Source organism: Hippopotamus amphibius, chromosome 15, assembly GCF_030028045.1.
Source record: "Hippopotamus amphibius kiboko isolate mHipAmp2 chromosome 15, mHipAmp2.hap2, whole genome shotgun sequence".
Taxonomy (NCBI): Eukaryota; Metazoa; Chordata; class Mammalia; order Artiodactyla; family Hippopotamidae; genus Hippopotamus; species Hippopotamus amphibius.
In genome coordinates this window covers 14449865-14456099 of record NC_080200.1, presented here as the reverse complement: position 1 = coordinate 14456099, position 6235 = coordinate 14449865, and the positions used below count along the sequence as shown (strand labels likewise).

General features: G+C 38.4%; 1 pseudogene; it reads right to left on the bottom strand.

Moving 5' to 3' along the window:
- Positions 1–4129: 4129 nt before the first annotated feature.
- Positions 4130–5809, bottom strand: LOC130836271 (zinc finger protein 233-like; annotated as a pseudogene).
- Positions 5810–6235: the final 426 nt, after the last annotated feature.

The window sequence follows — 6235 nt, the reverse complement described above, 5'->3', positions numbered from 1 at the left end:
TATGATCCTAAATTTGGGTTTTAATCTCCATGTGACATTTTGGTACATATTATTTCAGGCATTTTTTTCCTTTGCTTATACTATCTCTTTATCTCTATAAAGATATAGATATAATTTATATACCATTACAATATTTTAACATATAATTATATACAGTTACACATAATTTTATTTATATAATTTGATATATATAATATTTAATAAAGTAAACACATACTATGTAAGTGCACATTCTGTTCTGAAACATTCACTTTTCACTTAATGTATTTGGACAGGTTTCCATAATATTATATATAGATTTACATAATTTTAGAAAATGATTGTTTAGAACAAGGATCAGTGAACTATGACTCATGGGCCACCCACATATGCTTGTAAATAAAGTTTTTTTTGAACCCTCAAAAAAAATAGTGTCATGAGGAAATTCAACAAGCTACAAGAAAACTCATGAAGACATCTAAATACGTGCAGGAATAAAAATAATGAACATAAGGATCAATGTTCAAAGAGATGAAAACTTTTAAACATAATGAAACAGAAGTTCTGGAGCTGAAGAACTCAATAAATGAGATGCAGGATGCATTAGAAAGCACTGAAAGTAGAAGAGACCATATGGAGGAGAGAAAGAGTGAGCTCAAAGATAGAATGCTTTGGGTAGAAGAGAAGAGAGAACTATGTTTTTTTTTTTCCCTTTAAATAAAGAAACTCTACAAGAGCTATATGACTCCATTAGAAAAGGTAACAAGGATAATGGGTATCCCAGAAGGTGAAGAGAGGAAGAAAGGAACAGAGAGATTATTTAAAGCAATAATAGCTGAGAACTTTCCAAGTCTGGGGAAGAAATAATAGAACACCTAAATATCTCAATGCAAAAGATCTTCTCCAAGACACATTATATTAAAATTGTCAAAAGTCAGTGACAAAGAATGAGTATGAAGTGCAGCCAGAAAAAATAGTAACCTCCAAAGGTATTGTCATGAGTCTATCAGCAGATTTTTTAGCATAAACTCCATGGAGAGGAGAGAATGAAATGACATACTCAAAATATGGAAAGATAACAATTGTCAGTCTTAAATACTCTATTCAGCAAAGTTATTCTTCAGATATGAAGGAGAAATAAAGGCTGGGAGTTCAGCACCACTAGACCTGCCTTACAAAAAATGCTGAAAAGCACTCCTCTATCTGAAATGAAAAGGCACGACTACACAAAACCTTGACTAAGGTGATAAACAGAATCAGAAAATCGCAACTCTATATTAGAATAGGTTGTTGAATAATTACAGCATAATATTTAAAGGAAAAGAAATAACTATAGTAACTGAATCAGAAAATGAAAAGAAATATTTTCTTGACTGGACAGTGGAGTGAAAAGAATGAAGCTGGACCACTCTATGACACCACATACAAAAATAAACGCAACATAGATTAAAGACAAATGTAAGAAGTGAAACATTAAAAATCATAAAATATAGGCAGTACCTCTTTGACATTGGTCTTAGGAATATATTGGGGGATATATCTCCTCAGGCAAGAGAATAAAAGTGAAAGTAAAGACAGGAGACTGCATCAAATTAAAAAGCTTTGGACAGTGAAGCAACCCACCAACAAAACTAAAAGGCAACCTACTCATGGGAAACAGTATTTGCAAATTCTATATCTGATATGGGGTTGTTATCCAAAAATATAAAAAATTTAGTCAACCCAAAATAGAAAAAAAAAAAACATATAAAAATGGGCAGAGGACCCTAGACAGACAATTTTTTTTCCCTAGGAAAACATAGAGTTGGCCAACAGGCACAAGAAAAGAGGCTCCACATCATTAATCATCAGAGAAATGGAAACCAAAACCATAGTGAGATGTACTTCCCACCAGTCAGAATGGCTATTATCAAAGAGACAAAAATCAAGCGTTGGTGAGGACCACATGGACCAGGTGATAATACATGAATTTTACAATTTCTGCTTCTGGGATTATCAAAGGAACCAAAATTGCAGCCCCTCATATTAGGGATTTCTGCTCCATGTACCTGATCAATGTCTTTGAAAACCTGCTTATTGTCCTGGACGCCATTTCTGATTTTGATCTCCAACCTCATATCCATGTAATTCTTCTTCTCCAGTATGATCTTTATAGATATGTTTCTCCTTCACCACCATCCCGAAGAAAGCAAAAGCATAACATATGAAGGCTGCATCATCCAGATGTATGTTTACTTACACTTTAAAGATTTGGACATTGGCCTGTTCACAGTGGCCTGTGACTGCTTCATGAGCATCTGGCAACCCCTGCACTACCCTGTCACCAGGAACCCCCAGCTCCGTAGACTTTTGGTTCTGGTGTTTGAATTCATGTGTGCCCTGCACTCCTTCACACAGAGATGAATGGTGTTGCAGCTGTCCTTCTGCACAGACCTGGAAACCCCCACTTTTTTTGTGTGAAATCAAACAGGTGGTACAACTTGCCTATGATATCTTTCTTAGTGACGTGGTGCTGTATTTTGAAGCTGTATTGCTCCTGGGTGCTGATCTCTTACCTGGGATCCTTTACTCTTACTGTAAGAAAGTTTCCTCCATGTATCAATTAGTTTGAGGGAAGTATAAAGCATTTTCTTCCTGTGCATCTCACCTCTCAGGTGTCTCCTTATTTATTGTATGACTTAAGAGTGTACCTTAGCTCTGCTGCTACCCACAGCTTACACTCAAGTGCAACAGCCTCAGTGATGTACACCATGTTCACACCCATGCTGAATCACTTCATCTAAAGTCTGAGGAAAAAAAATAAACGGGACACTGAAAAGATTCGTTGGGAGGGTAGCTATAAAAGGGCTAATTGTCATAGGGCTGAAGAAGTGCCCGTTTTTTCCCCACTGTTCAAAGCATTGGAGCCAGAAATTTATAGTCTTTGATCAGAGTGTGGAAGTAGAACTTGCTCCTTCTCTTTATTTCCTGAAATTTTCATTTCTTTGATTCAGCTTCTCCATACCATTGAAGCAACTCACATTACTGTTTCCTTCTGTTTGATTTATAGAGTTTTCCCTTTTGTCCATTTGCTACCTTCCCAATGTTTTCCCCAAACTTGTTTAATAATATTTAAAATTCCTATTTATTTCAGGGTGACATGGATTTCTTAAGAATAATTTCTTGTTAAATAACATGTATCATCCCAAGTAATTTTTCTCTTATGCTACTGAAAGAATAGTCACAAGTTATAGTACAATACTTGTGACAATTGGGAAAAAGCTACACTTAATAGCTAAGGCAATTTATATAAACTTACAATAGAGGAAAACTGGGACTACAGTTTTTCACATTTTTGTACACTTTTCCTTTGTCTATCACCACTGTAACTGCTCTTCCTGAAAATGGAGACTTTAACTTATAGCTTGTTTAGTAGGTGGTTATTAAGTTCTATGCTCCTCATTAGAATCATGTTCTATTACTAAGCTGTTTCCACAATGCCTCCCAAAGTCACTAAAAAATGATAATCAACTGCAGGTTTCCAAGTGGAGTCCACACAGAAACACAAATTTGGATACAATCACTTAATATGAACTTTGAGTCAGGGAACATCTTTGATTTTGTGTATTTTTATTAAATGATCATTTCCTTGAATTAATTTTTAAGGCTTCTTCCAAGAATCCCTTTTCTAGTACAATTTATTGTGACTAATTGGGATTGAGCTCACTAAAATTTTCAAATGTTTGTCCTGTTTATAATAGGTTTTCCCATCCTTCAAGTGAGACAAATTCCAGGGCACCTGCTTTGTTTGTACTGCTTCCAGGCCACAGTCATACAAGTAGTAAACAGACTTCCTGCCCCCATGAAGTTTACATTCTAGTACACATGAATTTTGCCGTGTCCATCATCATACTTTTGCTAAAATCCTGACAGCATTTCTCTTTTTTAAAGCCTCTCCCCTGTGTAGATTCTACTGAATGTGAAGGTTCTGATTGAAACCTACTGCACCATCCTTACGGGGCTTCTCTGCTTTGCATTCTCTTGAGAATTGTGACATCTTGGGCTCTGCTGGATACACTGGCCATATTTGTACAACAATAGGTCTCCTCCAATGGAATTCGGATTGCTGGAAAAAACACAGCTCCCTCCTGAATTCTTAAAATACAATATTTTATAAATAGCCCCTGCTGTGGGGGTTTTCTGATGAAGATGAGACATCTGAGGTCTGAAGAACATTTTTATCACACTCGTGATGTGTACTGGATTGATCACCACTATGGACCCTCTGATGAACCTGAAGGCATGAACTCTTGCTAAAGCCCTTACCACAGTCAAAATATTTGTACAGTTTCCCTCGTGTATGGACCCTCTGATGGGCTTGAAGATGAGAGGTCTGACTGAAGCTCTTCCCATATGTGCCACACTTATATGGTTTCTCTCCCGTGTGGATCCTCTGATGAAAGTGAAGGTACAAGTTCCAGATGAAGCCTTTCCCACATTCTTCACACTTGTAGGGTTTCTCCCCCATATGGACTCTCTGATGGTCTTGAAGTTGTGATCTTCAACTGAAACCCTTCCCACACACATCACACGTGTAGGGTTTCTCTGTGGTGTGGACCCACTGGTGGTCTTGAAGGTGTGAGCTCTGACCAGAGTCTTTCCCACATGTGTCACATCTGTAGGGCTTCTCTCCCATGTGGACTCTCTGATGGGCCTGAAGATGGGAATTCTGGCTGAAGTTCTTATCACACACATTACATTTGTAGGGTTTCTGGCTGGTGTGGATTCTCTGATGGGCTTGAAGGTTTGAGGCCTTACTGAAATCCTTCCCACATACCTTGCATTTATATGGTTTCTATCCAGTGTGAACTCTGAAGAGGACCAGAGCTCTGACTGAATATTCTGTCACATGCCTTCCATTTAGATGTTTTGTTTTGAGGGTAGGCTGTCTGATAGGCTTGGGGTTGTGATGTCTAATTGAAGCCTTTACCACACAGCTCACATTTCTGGGCTTTCTCTCCTGCATTGTCTACACAGGGACTATTGAGGTCTAAGCTATCACTGGAGCCCTTTTCACACCTGCCACACCTATACAGATTCTCCCCGGGGTGAATGGGCTCATGAGCAGGAAGGCAGGAGTTCTAATTGAAGCTCTCAGCACACATCTGGCATTTGTAAGGTTTCTCCCCTGGGCTGGCTCTCTGATGGGTTTGCAGATGTGAGCTCTGACCCGAGCCTGCCCCACACTCATCATTCCCACTGTGTTTCCCTCCTGTGTGAGCACTGTGATGAATGTGGAACACTGAGCTATAAGTGATGCGCTTCCCACACTCACTACACATATGGAGCTTCTCTCCTACGTGCAGCTGCTGATGAAGTTCAAGATCAGAGCCAAGGCTTTTCCACCCTCATCAGAGTCTTTTCCACCCTCATCGGAGTTCTGCTCTCCTGAGCGGATGATGCGATTCTGGGATGTGTTCTTCATGAAACCTTTTCCATGATCATTGTGGCCACAAGCCTTCTCCTTTTTGTGTACTTCCTGATCACTATGGTGATGAGAGATCCTTCTCATGACACAGTGATCACACTGACACAGTTTATTTTTTATGTCAATTTGTTGCCACCTACTCTGATAATTCTGTGACTCTCTCAGATATATTTTGCTCCAGAAATCCCAGGAGCTCTGAATTGGAGACTCCTGATTTTTGATACTGTTGGAACTCTCCTCTTGAAGCTTTCCTACAGAGTTCTCACCTTCAGGAAACCGAGTAGATTCTCCTGCCCACACCTCACCTTGTTTTGGCAACTTCTTGCCTTGTAGATTTATTATCGAGTCCTGAGTAGGGAACATCTTTTTAAAAAATTTTATTTTTTTATTTTTAATTTTCATTGGAGTATAGATGATTTACAATGTTGTGCTAGTTTTGGGTGTACAGCACCGCAAATCAGTTATACATGTACATATATCCACTCTCTTTAGATTCTTTTCCTATAGGTTACTACAGAGTATTGAGTAGAGTTCCCTGTGCTACAGTAGGTCCTTATGAGCTATCTATTTTAATTATAATAGTGTGTATATGTCAATCCCGATCTCCCAATTTATTCCTCCCTCCCTTTTCCCCCTGGTAACCATAAGTTTGTTTTCTATATCTGTGACTCTCTTTCTGTTTTGTAAATAAGTTCATTTGTACCATTGTTTTTAGATTCCATGTATAGGCAATATCATATATTTGTCTTTCTCTTTCCAACTTATTTCACTCAGTATGACAATCTCTAG